The sequence below is a fragment of the Phascolarctos cinereus genome, unplaced genomic scaffold (assembly GCF_003287225.1).
Source record: "Phascolarctos cinereus isolate Bilbo 61053 unplaced genomic scaffold, phaCin_HiC Scaffold_5;HRSCAF=322, whole genome shotgun sequence".
In the NCBI taxonomy this organism is placed as follows: domain Eukaryota; kingdom Metazoa; phylum Chordata; class Mammalia; order Diprotodontia; family Phascolarctidae; genus Phascolarctos; species Phascolarctos cinereus.
Window position 1 is genome coordinate 426258599 of NW_027555958.1, and position 12590 is coordinate 426271188.

At 39.3% G+C, this 12590-nt stretch overlaps 1 protein-coding gene across 4 annotated transcripts in view; it reads right to left on the reverse strand.

The window, feature by feature from the left end:
• DDR2 (discoidin domain receptor tyrosine kinase 2) overlaps positions 1–12590 on the reverse strand; it is a 246942-nt gene that overhangs the window by 190779 nt on the left and 43573 nt on the right. Inside the window, exon 2 of one of the 4 annotated variants that reach the window (XM_020988612.2) lies at positions 4135–4252. The exons of the other annotated variants lie outside the window; for them this stretch is intronic. The gene's annotated coding sequence lies outside the window, so the exon portion shown is untranslated. The remainder of the gene's footprint in view (positions 1–4134; positions 4253–12590) is intronic. 4 annotated transcript variants of the gene reach the window in all.

Sequence of the window (12590 nt, forward strand, 5' to 3'; positions counted from 1 at the left end):
GTTGAAAAAGGGATAATGAGGGGGTTTAAAGGAATGCAAAAGCTGGTGGGAAAAAGAATAGGTTCATAGGACCGGGGCGGGGGGGGGGGGGGGGGAGCCAAGATGGCAGAGTGAAAGCAGTGACTTCCTTGAGCTCTCCCCCAAACCCCTCCAAATACCTATAAAAAATGGCTCTAAACAAATTCTAAAGCAGCAGAACCCACAAAAAGACAGAGTGAAACAAATTTCCAGACCAAGACAACTTGGATGGTTGATAAGAAAGGTATATCATACCAGGCTGGGAGCAGAACACAGGGCGGTGTGGGCAAGCAGGCCGCAGCAGACCTGGAGCAGGTCTCACAGGACTGAATCGCGGGCAGCTGTGGCAGTTTCCAGACTTCTCAACCCAGGAACACCAAAGACAACTTAGAAGGTCAGTGGGAAAAGTCTGTTTCTGCGTTACTGAGAAAGAAGTTCAGGGTCTCAGCTCCAGTTCCCTGAGAGCATGGCCCGGGGGTGGGGGCTGCCTCCTGAGCTTCTGGCCCACAGACTGAGGGTGAATTGTGTGGCTGATCAGAGGGGGATTGCAGGGATCTCTTTGCCAGTGCTGAGGCAGGAATCTCTTGCTTTGCCCATGCTTGGATCTGGGTCACAGTTCTAGGCAGCAATCCTAGGGTGAGGAGGAGTGCTGGCTTGGTGGAGCTTGTAGTGGTGAGGAATAGAAAATCCTCCTCACAGTTCCAGGGTAGAAAAGAGTGCTTGTGGTCACTAATAGACCAGAGTATGGCCCAGGAAAGGAGTAAACACATCACCCCTTATCATACCACCTTGCAAGAACTAAAAATTTACAGGTCCCTACAAGTATCTCTGAAAACAGCTGTACTAGCCCCCAAAGTTTGGAACAGTACATTCTCCACATTGGAAGCAGACTCTTACCTTAACAAATAGTTTAAAACTCAAGTAATTGGCCGGGATCACAAGCAAGCAGCACAAAAACAGTCAGAGTATATTATCTTACTTTGGTGACAAAGAAGATCAAAACATACAACCAAAAGAAGACAACAAAGTCAAAGCTCCTACATACAAAGTCTCCAAGACAGATATGAATCAGTCTCAGGCCTTGGAAGACCTCAAAAGGGATTTTGAGAAGCAAGTAAGAGAAGTAGAGGAAAAACTTGGAAGAGAAATGAGAGTGATACAAGAAAATCACGAAAATCAAGTCAACAGCTTGCTAAAGGAGACCCAAAAAAATACTGAAGAAAATAACACCTTAAAAAATAGCCTAACCCAAATGGCAAAAGAGGTCCAAAAAGCCAATGAGGAGAAGAATGCCCTAAAAAGAAAAATTGGCCAAATGGAAAAGGAAGTCCAAAAGATTACTGAAGAAAATACTTCCTTAAAAATTAGAATAGAGCAATTGGAAGACAGTGACTTTATGAGAAATCAAGACACTGTAAAACAAATCCAAAAGAATGAAAAAATTAGAAGACAATGTGAAATATCTCATTGGAAAAACAACTGACCTGGAAAATAGATCCAGGAGAGAATTTAAAAATTATTGGACTATCTGAAAGCCATGATCAAAAAAAGAGCCTAGACATCATCTTTCAAGAAATTATCAAGGAAAACTGCCCTGATATTTTAGAACCAGAGGGCAAAATAGAAATTGAAAGAATCCACCCATCTCCTCCTGAAAGAGATCCCCAAAGGAAAACTCCTAGGAATATTGTAGCCAAATTCCAGAGTTCCCAGGTCAAGGAGAAAATATTACAAGCTGCCAGAAGGAAACAATTCAAGTACTGTGGAAACACAATCAGGATAACACAAGATTTAGCAGCTTCTACATTAAAGGACCGCAGGGCATGGAATATAATATTCCAGAGGGCAAAGGAGATAGGATTACAACCAAGAATCACCTACCCAGCAAAACTGAGTATAATCCTTCAGGGGAAAAAATGGTCATTCAGTGAAATAGAGGACTTTCAAGCATTCTTGATGAAAAGACCAGAGCTGAATAGAAAATTTGACTTTCAAATACAAGACTCAAGTGGAACATGAAGAGGTAAACAGGAAAGAGAAATCATAAGAGACTTATTAAGTTGAACTGTTTACATTCCTGCATGGAAAGATGATATTTATAACTCATGAGACCTTTGTCAGTATTAGGGTAGTTGGAGGGAAAAAATATGTATGGATAGATAGATAGATAGATAGATAGATAGATAGATAGATAGATAGATAGATGGCACAGGGTGAGCTGAAAATTAAGGGTCATATCTGGAGAATAAAATTAAGGGATGGAGAGGATTATACTAGGAGAAGAAGAAAGGGAGAGGTAGAATGGGGTAAATTATCTCACAAAAAAAAACAGAAAAGAAAAGGCTCTTACAGTGGAGGGGAAACAGGGGAAGGTGAGAGGGAATGAGTGAATCTTATTCTCATAGGATTTGGCTTAAGGAGGGAATAACATACACATTCAATTGGTATGGAAATCTGTCTTACCCTACAGAAAATAGGGGGAGAAGGGGACAAGAAGCAGGGGGATGATAGAGAGGAGGGCAGATTGGGAAAGGGTAATCAGAAGCAAATACTTCTGAGGAGGGACAGGGTAAAGAAAGAATAGTATAAATGGGGGGAGCAGGATAGGATTAAGGGAAATAGAGTTAGTTTTCCACAACATGTCTACTATGGAAGTGTTTTGCATAACTGTACGTGTATAACCTATGTTGAATTACTTGCCTTTTCAATGAGGGTGGGTGGGGAGGGAGGAAGGGAGAAAATTTGGAAAAGTTTAAAAAACACATGTTTAAAAAAAAGTTTTCACATGCAACTGGGAAATAAGAAATACAGGAAATGGGGTACAGAAGTCTATCCTGCCCTACAGGAAAATAGAAGAGGAAGGGGATGAGAGAAGAGGGGGAGAGATAGAAGAGACAGCAGACTAGGGGAAGGTGTATTCAGAATGCATGCCATCTTGGGGTGGGGGAGGGGCAAGATGGGGTGAAAATTAGGAACTCAAAATCTTGTGGAAGTAAATGTTGAAAACTAAAAATAAATAAATTTATATTTAAAAATTTTTTTTAATTTAAAAAAAAGTAAAGGACCTGGAGAACATAATTTAAAGATGAAAAAAGTGAGGTCCAGAGTGGTAAAGGGATTTGTCCACAGTCACAAAGGAAGTAAATAGCACAGCCAGGCTTCAAACCCAGGTCCTTGTATTTTAATTCCAATGCTCTTCTCATTGTACCATCCTGCTTCTCCCATATCACTGTACTGCTTAAGGATCAAATGAAAAAAATAGAATCATAGGATCATAGATTTAAAATTGGAAACTACATGGCATCATGGATAAGGTGCTAGATTTGGAGGCCAGAATGCCTAAGTTTGAGGACTGACTCAGACATTCACTAGCTGTGTAACCCAGGGTGAGGTATTTAACATCTCTGTAGTTCCACATCTGGCTCTGGACTTCTCTGCCATGTCCAACAGCCTTCTCACCCTGGAAGATGCCTCTGCCCCAATGGCCCCCATCCTCCAATGAATTCCTCCTAGAACCTTCATTTCGAGGATGTGTCCAAGCCAGCCACACTCACTCCTTCAATCCTGTCCTTGTTCTGCTTCTGACTCTCTGGCTTTCTCTACCATCCCCCCGCTCCCTTTTCTGTTTTGTCTCCCTCCGTTACAATGTAAGCTCTTTGAGGGCAGGGACTGTCCTTTTTGCTTATATTTGTATTTCCAGAACTTAACAAAATACATGGCAATAGTAAGCATTTAATAAATGTTCTATCTACCTAGCTGTCTGGCTTTCTTTCTATTGTCTGTCTGTCTTTCTATCTCTCTGTCTTTCTATCTATATCTTTCTGTCTATCTATCTGTGTCTATCCATCTACCTACCTACCTATCTGTTTTCCTTACCTCTAAAATGAGGGAGCTGGATTCAATGGCCTCCAAGGTTCCTTCCAGCACTGAATCCGTGACCTTCTGGATGTAAAGTACTTATAAAAGAAATGCATTATTACCCTTATAATCACAATAATATTGGCCTAAAAAGCATTTAGCCTCGCTCTTTATTTCTCCAAAGCAGATAAATCAGAGAGGAGCCAGAGAAACCTAAGAAGGACAAAACAATGTGCTCTCACTAAGGCAGACACAGACCTGTTCCTACACAAGGCTGGTCGGTGGTGGTGTTTTCCAAGCCAGATGTTTTATTTCTCTTCCTGTGAAGGTCTCCAAAACAGGAAAGACTCTTTTCTAGGGTACGTTAGGGATGGTCCTGTTTGAAGACAAGGGAATGGACAACTTATAGCATCTTTCCAGGTCCCTTCCAGGCTTTTAATTTTTCCACTTTATTGTCAGGAAATGTTTTCTTGGTTACAACAGCAATATAGAATCCTAGAACATTAGCACTAGACGGGATCTTATACATCAACAAATCCAATCTCTTAATTTTATAGATGAGGAAACCGGGGCCCAAATAAAGGAAGAGGCCTGCCTGAGGTAATACAGGGAGTTGGGACTGGAATTTATGTCTCTTGACTCCCAAGCCCAGATATGTTTTACACTGCACTCTGCTATCTCTCTATTCAGAGAAGAGGTAGTGCTGATAGGACGTTCAGTGCCTTAGAACAATGGTACGTCATAGGCCTATCCCAGGATTTCAGTCTAGATCAGTTCCAAGAAAGCCTGAGTCCAAGCCGCCCCAAGGTCACTCAGGGTCCAAATGACTGCTCTGAAGTGGAGGATTACTAAAGCTCTTTCCGGGTACAGCATTCTTTGATATATGGAGAGCTCACCAGCTCCTTGGCTTAGGACAGAATCATTTCTAAACTCTCTTTTAAAAAAATGAAAATAAAAAACATACTTCCTATTGGAAAAAGCCTTTCATATAATCAGAGTTGAAAGGAGTCTTCAAGGTCACACAGTATAAGTACCATCTGCAGCAGAAATCCCATCTATGACATTCCTAACAAATGATCAGCTAGCCTCCAATTAAACATTTTCAGGAAAAGGAATTTTTCAGCTTTAGTTTGTTTTTAAAATAATCTAGAATTTTTCTGGCTAAAACAATTTTTTTTCCTCTGCAAAAGCAATATACCAATTTTAACCCACCCTACTATCCATGAAATGTCCCTTACAACCAAGCCAAAAATAGACCTCTTCTGTGTGTTGTATGACCTCCTGGGTTTTCTGCCTACCTCTCCAGATTTCATAGGTATTGCTCTCTTTCATACATCATTCTTTAAGCCAAACTGGCCTTCCTTCTATTTCATGTATGTGACATTTCATCTCTTCTCTCTCTGCCTTTCAACAAACATGGAATACACTCTATCCTCACTTCTACTCCATAGAATTTCATTCTTCTAAGGTTCAACTCAACTGCAACTTCTTACAGAAAGTTTCTCCTCATCCTCCTCAGTTACTACTATCCTTACCTTACCTCTAGAAATTACTTTGTATTTACTTTTTGCATGCTTCATATTTACTTAAATATATATATATGTATATAAATATACATACATACACATTATAGTTTCCCAAAAGAATATAAACTCCTTGAGGGCAGGGACAATTTCATCTTTGTCTTTGTGTTCCCAGCAGCTAACATAGTACCTGGAATATAGTAGGCACTTAAGAAATGCTTGTTAAATCAATTTTTGATTGGATGAATGGATGGATGGATGGATGGATGGATGGATGGATGGATGGATGGATGCAGACCATCTCCACCTCCAGGCTTCCTTGGCTTCCTTCAAATCTCAGCTAAAATTTCACTTCCTACAAGAAGCCTTTCCTGATTCATCCTTAAGGCTTATTTCTTTATTTCCCTCCTTGTTCTTCTCTTGACTCTCTAGGTTTCTCTAACATTCCCCCGTATGAGCATCTTCTCCTTCCCTCCCCCTATTTTTCAGCTCTTTTATATATTGTCTTCCCCCATTAGAATGTTCCCTCTGTTGATGATTTCCCATTGGTCCTGTATACATTTGTTTGCACTTCATAGTTTACATGTTATCTCTTCCTATTAGACTCTGGGCTCCTTAAGAGGAGAGAGTGTCTTTTACCTTTCTTTGTATCCCTAGCACAATGACTGGCACAAAGTAGGTGCTTAATAAATGTTTATTGACTGACCACTTGACTAAGAGATTTGAAGGACCTAGTTGTACCAGATCTAAAACTGTATTATAAAGCAGCAATTATCAAAACTACTTGGTACTGGCTAAGAAATAGAGTGGTGGATCAGTGGAATAGGTTAGGTACACAAGACATAGTAGTAAATGACTATAGTAATCTACTGTTTGACAAACCCAAAAACTCCATCTTCTGTGATAAGAACTCACTGTTTGACAAAAACTGCTGGGAAAACTGAAAAACAATATGGCAGAAGCCAGGCATAGACCAACATCTTACAGCATATACCAAGGTAAGGTCAAAATGGGTACGTGATTTAGACATAATGGGTCATGCTATAAGCAAATTAGGAGAGCAAGGAATAGTTTACCTGTCAGATCTATGGAAAAGGGAGGAGTTTATGACCAAAAAGAGCTAGAGAACATTGTGAAATGCAAAATGGATAGTTCTGATTATATTAAAATAAATAAGTTTTGAACAAACAAAGCCAATGCAACCAAGATTAGAAGGAGATGTGAAGGGCCAAGATCTTCACTGGTAAAGGGAATACTTACACCAAATAAATCAGAGGTCTTTGAAACACTGAAATAAAGGTATATCTTGTGTTCGGGATAGAAACAACACAGTATAATAGAAATATTCTCAACTCAAAGTCAGGCAATTTATGTTCAAATACCCGTTTCTAACACTTACTAGCTATGGGACCAGGTGAGAGTCAGGACCTTTGTAGCTAAACTCCTCAACAAAGCCATTTATAATAGCAGCTTCCCCTTTGTCTCCTAGCACTCTCTCCTTCACCCCTTACAATCTGGTTTCTGACCTTTTCAGTCCACCGACATGCCTCTCTCCAAAGTCCCCAGTGATCTCTTAGTTGCCAAGTTCAGGGGCCTTTTTCTCAATCATCATTCTCCTTGACCTCTCCATAGTCTCTGACACTGTCGATCGCTCACTTCTTCTTAACATTCTTGTCTCCAGCTTTTCAGGACATTATTCTCTCCTGGTTTTCCTTCTACCTATTTGACCACTCCTCTCTTTCCTTTGTTGGATCTCTTCCAGATCATGCCCTTTTACCAGAGATGTCCCTTGGGGTTCTGTCCTGAGCTCCTTTGTCTTCTCCCTCTATACTATTTCACTTGGTGATCTCAGCAGCTCTCATGGATTTTGTTTGTTATCTCTTTGCTAATGATTCTCATATCTACCTATCCTGCCCCAATCTCTGATTTTTTGATCCAGTGATATTGGCCACCTGGCTGCTCCATGAACAAGATACTCCACCTCTCAGTTCAAGGCATTCTCCCTAGCTGTTCCTCATGCCAAAATGTTCTTCCTCCTCTGCTCCAGCTACTGACCTACCTGGCTTCCTTTAAGCACCAACTATAAACCACCACTTTGTCCAGGAAGCCTTCCTTTTGTTGATTATTTCCTATTTATTCTGTAAATAGCTTGCTTTATATTTATTTGCTTGCAAGTTGTCTCCCCCATTAGATTGTAAGCCATTTGAGGTCAGGGACTGTCTTTTGTCTCTTTTTGTATCCCCAGAGCTTAGCACAGTTCCTGACATAATAGGCACTTAATAAATGTTGATTGATTGATTGATTTAACCTCTCCAAGTCCCAGGTTCCTCAGATGTAAAATGGAGATAATAATACTAGCACTACCTATCCTACCAGCTGTGATGGGTGAAATGCTTTATTCACTTTAAAAGCACTACAGAACTCTGAGTTATGGAGTCAATATTATTGTCCCAACCAGCTTCTCCTATCAGAGCAGATAAAAGCAGTCACACTGGTCCAGTTGACTACAAACAAAACCCTGATTGAGAAGGTGTGGGCAGACTCCAAAAGAACAGAAGCTTCTCTCCTAATGGTTTCCTAACTTTCCAAACCAGCTATCTTCTAACATTTGCTTCTTGTAGTCATGGTACTTAAAACCTACAGCAGTCTTTCATTTTTGAAATGTGAAAAGCATGGGTTAAATGGGGTTGAGCAGTGCCAGACATCATCAAGCCCTGAGAAGATGCTAGAAAGACAAGATATTGTTGTCTTCAATGCGAAGTACTACTGTGTAGAAGAGGGAGGACACTTGTTCCATTCAATCCCAGTGGGCAGAACCGAGAATAACGATTAGAAATGGCAAATGGGAAAGAACATCCTAACCCTTAGAACGATACCAAAATGGAATCAATTGGGGAGTTTTCTGCTTATTGAAAGTCTTCAAGCAAAGACTAGAAGACCACTTTGTTGAGTGTCTTCTAGGGAGAATTATTTTTCACGTCTAGGATGTCCAGGATGGTCCCTGAAGTTCCTTCTAACTTTAAAATTCTGTGATTCTTCAAGACAGCACTGAGCCACCTTTAATTTAAAGAGTACCCTCACATCTGGCTGCTTTCTGCCATGTCTTCTGGTCATGTGGGTTACAAATTATATTTCCTAGCCTTGTGGATATCATTAGTTAGGTGATTTTCCAACAGGAATTTCATTCTTTTTAAATTTCCTTCCTCAGGGCCAGACTCCCTGCCTATGGTAATGTTATGCTTTCTGTACCCTTGCCCACTCCTTTGGAAAGTGAAGGAGTTTTGCAATAAAGGAATTAATTGTTATTCTTCCTGTTGCTTTTCTGCTCTCTCCTCCACCCCCACCCAACCGTGTGTTTCTGATTATCTTTTTTTGGATTCATTAGCTGGCTTTTATTTCCAAGTGGAATTATATTGGTCATAACCTCCCACCCACCTAGGATGCTGGATACTTCATGGCAGGCCAGGTCTGTGGGCAAGGAGATGGGACAAGCAGCTACACATGCAATAACATTTGAGGGGTACCCGAAGGTCCAACACATCTCCTCCATTCACATGCTATGGCTTCTATTTCCTACCACCACACCCACTTGTTTGGGTTAAGGCACTGATTCCAGAAGACTCCTATGAAAATCCACATTTTAGCAAGCTAGAGAAAAAGAAGTCCTTAGCACTTTAGGACACATATTTAAAACACATGCTAGCATGGATTAATTCATCTGATTAGCTAGCTGTCACTTTGAAAGGTAGACAGAGTCTTTGGAGAATGGAACAGGAGATTAAAACTTTAAGGAATCTGGGGTGAGGCGGGGAGACAATGACAGTAGTCACAAGATCCTGAAATTCTAGCGGGGGAAGGGAATTCAGATCATAAGTCCAAAACTGACCTCAAGAATGAATTCTGCCTATACCATCCCAACAAGTGGTCATCTACCCTCTTCTTGAGAACCACCAGTGATTAGGTAATTACTTCCTGGGAAAACCCATGCCATTTGTGAAGCACTCAAACTGTAAGAAGGTCTTCTTTATGTAACTACTGTCTAAATATAACTGCCAAATGACCTCTTTTCCTTGAAGTCCCCTTAACTAATTGCTTCTTACTTTCCATTTGTTCCTCAGCTTCTCAATAGAAAGTTTCTGTGAATTGTTTTTATAGACATACCCCACAATCGTCACTTTCTGATGTTACTCTAAACACTGACCAGTTGTCCAGTCTCTCAACAACTTGAAAATTTGTTTGTCTTCATCTGTATAATTCATGGGTTCCTTGAATCCATAAGTTTTTCAGTAAAATTTAATCACCTGCATGTAGTTCTGGATAATTAACTTGGAAATTGTTCATTTCTGTTAGAATTTTTCTGAGCTGAAAATCATAGCCAGTTGGAATACTTTCTTCAAATTCTCTCTGGACTAAAAAATAAAAAAATTAAAAATTAGTTGATTGTGAGTAGCTACTTCCTTTTCATCCTCTAAGACTCCAAAGCATGCCAATTGGTAGGTGTGGTTCATACCGCGTCATTAAGAAAACATAGTGTAAAACCTATGGCATAATTTCTCCTAAATGATGCTAACTTCTGGTGGCTTTTTATACATGAACTAGAAATGTCACATTTTGGTTTCATTGAGATTTCTTTTCAGGATCTATAATTCCCAACACATTCTTCAATGTTCATTTGAAACTCAGTTACTGGTTCTCCTTGAGGAAGGTAAGGAAAGTATCATTCTTAACTTCTTAATACTTACTAAAGCTAACGTCTTAAAGTAATTTGCATTCGAAGTCTCAGTGTTGGTCAGAATGAATCTTGGCAGGGAAACTATACACTGAATGTACCTTGCCCACAATACTTTTAACAACCATTGAAGCTTTTTGGCCTATGCATATCTGTGAAATGACCAGTCACTACTAAAACGTGACTTGTGCTCTTACTGTGCCCTATCAGTGATAAAAAGCAAGACAGAAAACTTCCAAAGTTTTACTCATGCTTATATTCTCCAAATATTCTACATTAGCTGTTGATACTTTTCTTTGGATGAAGACAAACACAAATCACACACTCAGTGACATCAGCAGTCATCTTGGGTTAGTAAAAATCTGTTCCTTATTAGTTCCTCTGTCCTCTCTAGAGCCATATCCCAACGTCATCATATGGAGCTTTGATGAACATAATATGATATGTTCTTATTTATCATGTAACTGCTTCCTGACAGCATATGAGAGAATTATAATAATCCTACCCAGCATTCCATTGTACAACTCTAATGTCTGCCATTGTCTTGATGGTAGAATACTTTCTGGGGACTATAATGAGTCTTTTGGCATTGATGCTTTACTTCTTAGCTTATATTACTTCTTGTGGTCCTTCATCAAACATTTGCTTTCTCTCCCCACCAATCATCCACACACAATTGAGACAAAAGGGTCATTTTAATGAATAAAGGTTCATTAACATGCACTGTTGGCATGCTCTCTGGTAGAATTTTCATTTTTAGCCATATTTCCACTTGATATTGACTCTGGTCTTTGGATACTACACTTAGCTTTCACTCCTTTCTTGGGTATTGCCACTAGAAAGTTCAGGAAACAATTGATGCAAAAAAAATATATACTTTAAAATAAAGATTTCATCATTCTGTCTCTCTTTATGGATTAAAAAAAAAATGTACTGCATGAGTTGGTACAGCATGGTCCAGTAAGGTATTCTTAAATTCTGGCCTACTATTAATCTATTATTTGATAAACCCAAAGACCCCAGCTTCTGGGATAAGAACCCACTCTTTGAAAAAAACTGCTGGGAAAACTGGAAAAGAGTATGGCAGAAACTAGGCATAGACCAAAATCTCACACCATATACCAAAATAAAGTCAAAATGGGTTCAGGCCTTAGATATAAAGGCTGATACCATAAGTAAACCGGGAGAACAAGGAATAATTTACCTATCAGATCTATGGAGAACAGAAGAATTCATGACCAAACAGGAGATAGAGAACATTATGAAAAGCAAAATGGATAATTTTGATTACATTAAATTGAAAAGTTTTTTCACAAACAAAGCCAATGCAACTAAGATTAGAAGAAAGATAGAAAATTGGGAAAGAATTTTTACAACAAGTCTTTCTGATAAAGGCCTCATTTCTAAAATATATAGAGAATTAAGACAAATTTATAAGAACACAAGCCATTCCCCAATTGATAAATGGTCAAAGGATATGAACAGACAGTTCTCAGATGAAGAAATTAAAGCCATCTATAGTCATACGAAAAAATGCTCTAAATCGTTATTGATTAGAGAAATGCAAATCAAAACAACTCTGAAGTACTACATCACACCTATCAGATTGGCCAACATGACAAAACAGGAAAATGATAAATGTTGGAAAGGATGTGGGAAAATTGGAACACTAATACATTGTTGGTGGAGTTGTGAAATGATCCAACCATTTTGGAGAACAATTTGGAACTATGCCCAAAGGGCTACAAAAATGTGTATACCCTTTGATCCAGCAATAGCACTTCTAGGGCTATATCCCAAAGAGATCAAACAAATGGGAAAAGGACCCACATGTACAAAAATATTCATAGCAGCTCTTTTTGTGGTGGCAAAGAATTGGAAATGGAGAGGATGCCCATCAATTGGGGAATGGCTGAGCAAGTTGTGGTATATGAATGTAATGGAATACTATTGTGCTATAAGAAATGATGAACAGGCTGACTTCAGAAAAACATGGGAGGACTTATATGGTCTGATGCTGAGTGAAGTGAGCAGAACCAAGAGGACTTTGTACACAATAGCAGCCACATCATACAATGACTAAGAATGTTAAACTCAACCCTTCTCAGCATTGCAAGGATCTAAGACATCTCCAGAAGCCTCAGGATGGAAAATGCTGTCCACATGCAAAGAAAGAACCATGGAAGTCGAATCACTCTCACTTATTTTTACCTTCTGTTGAGTTTTGTTTCATCTTTCTGATGGTTCCCCCTATTGATTTTAATTTTTACTTACAACTTCACTAATGTGAAAATATATTTAATGGGTTTGTAAATGTAAAGCCTATGTCAGATTGTGAGCCATCTTGGGGAGGGTGGGGGGGAGGAAGGGGAAGAAAAAATTTTCAACTCAAAAGCATATGGAAAAAAAAATTAAAAAAATAAAAATAGAAAAAAAATCTGGCCTACTATTACTATAGTTTA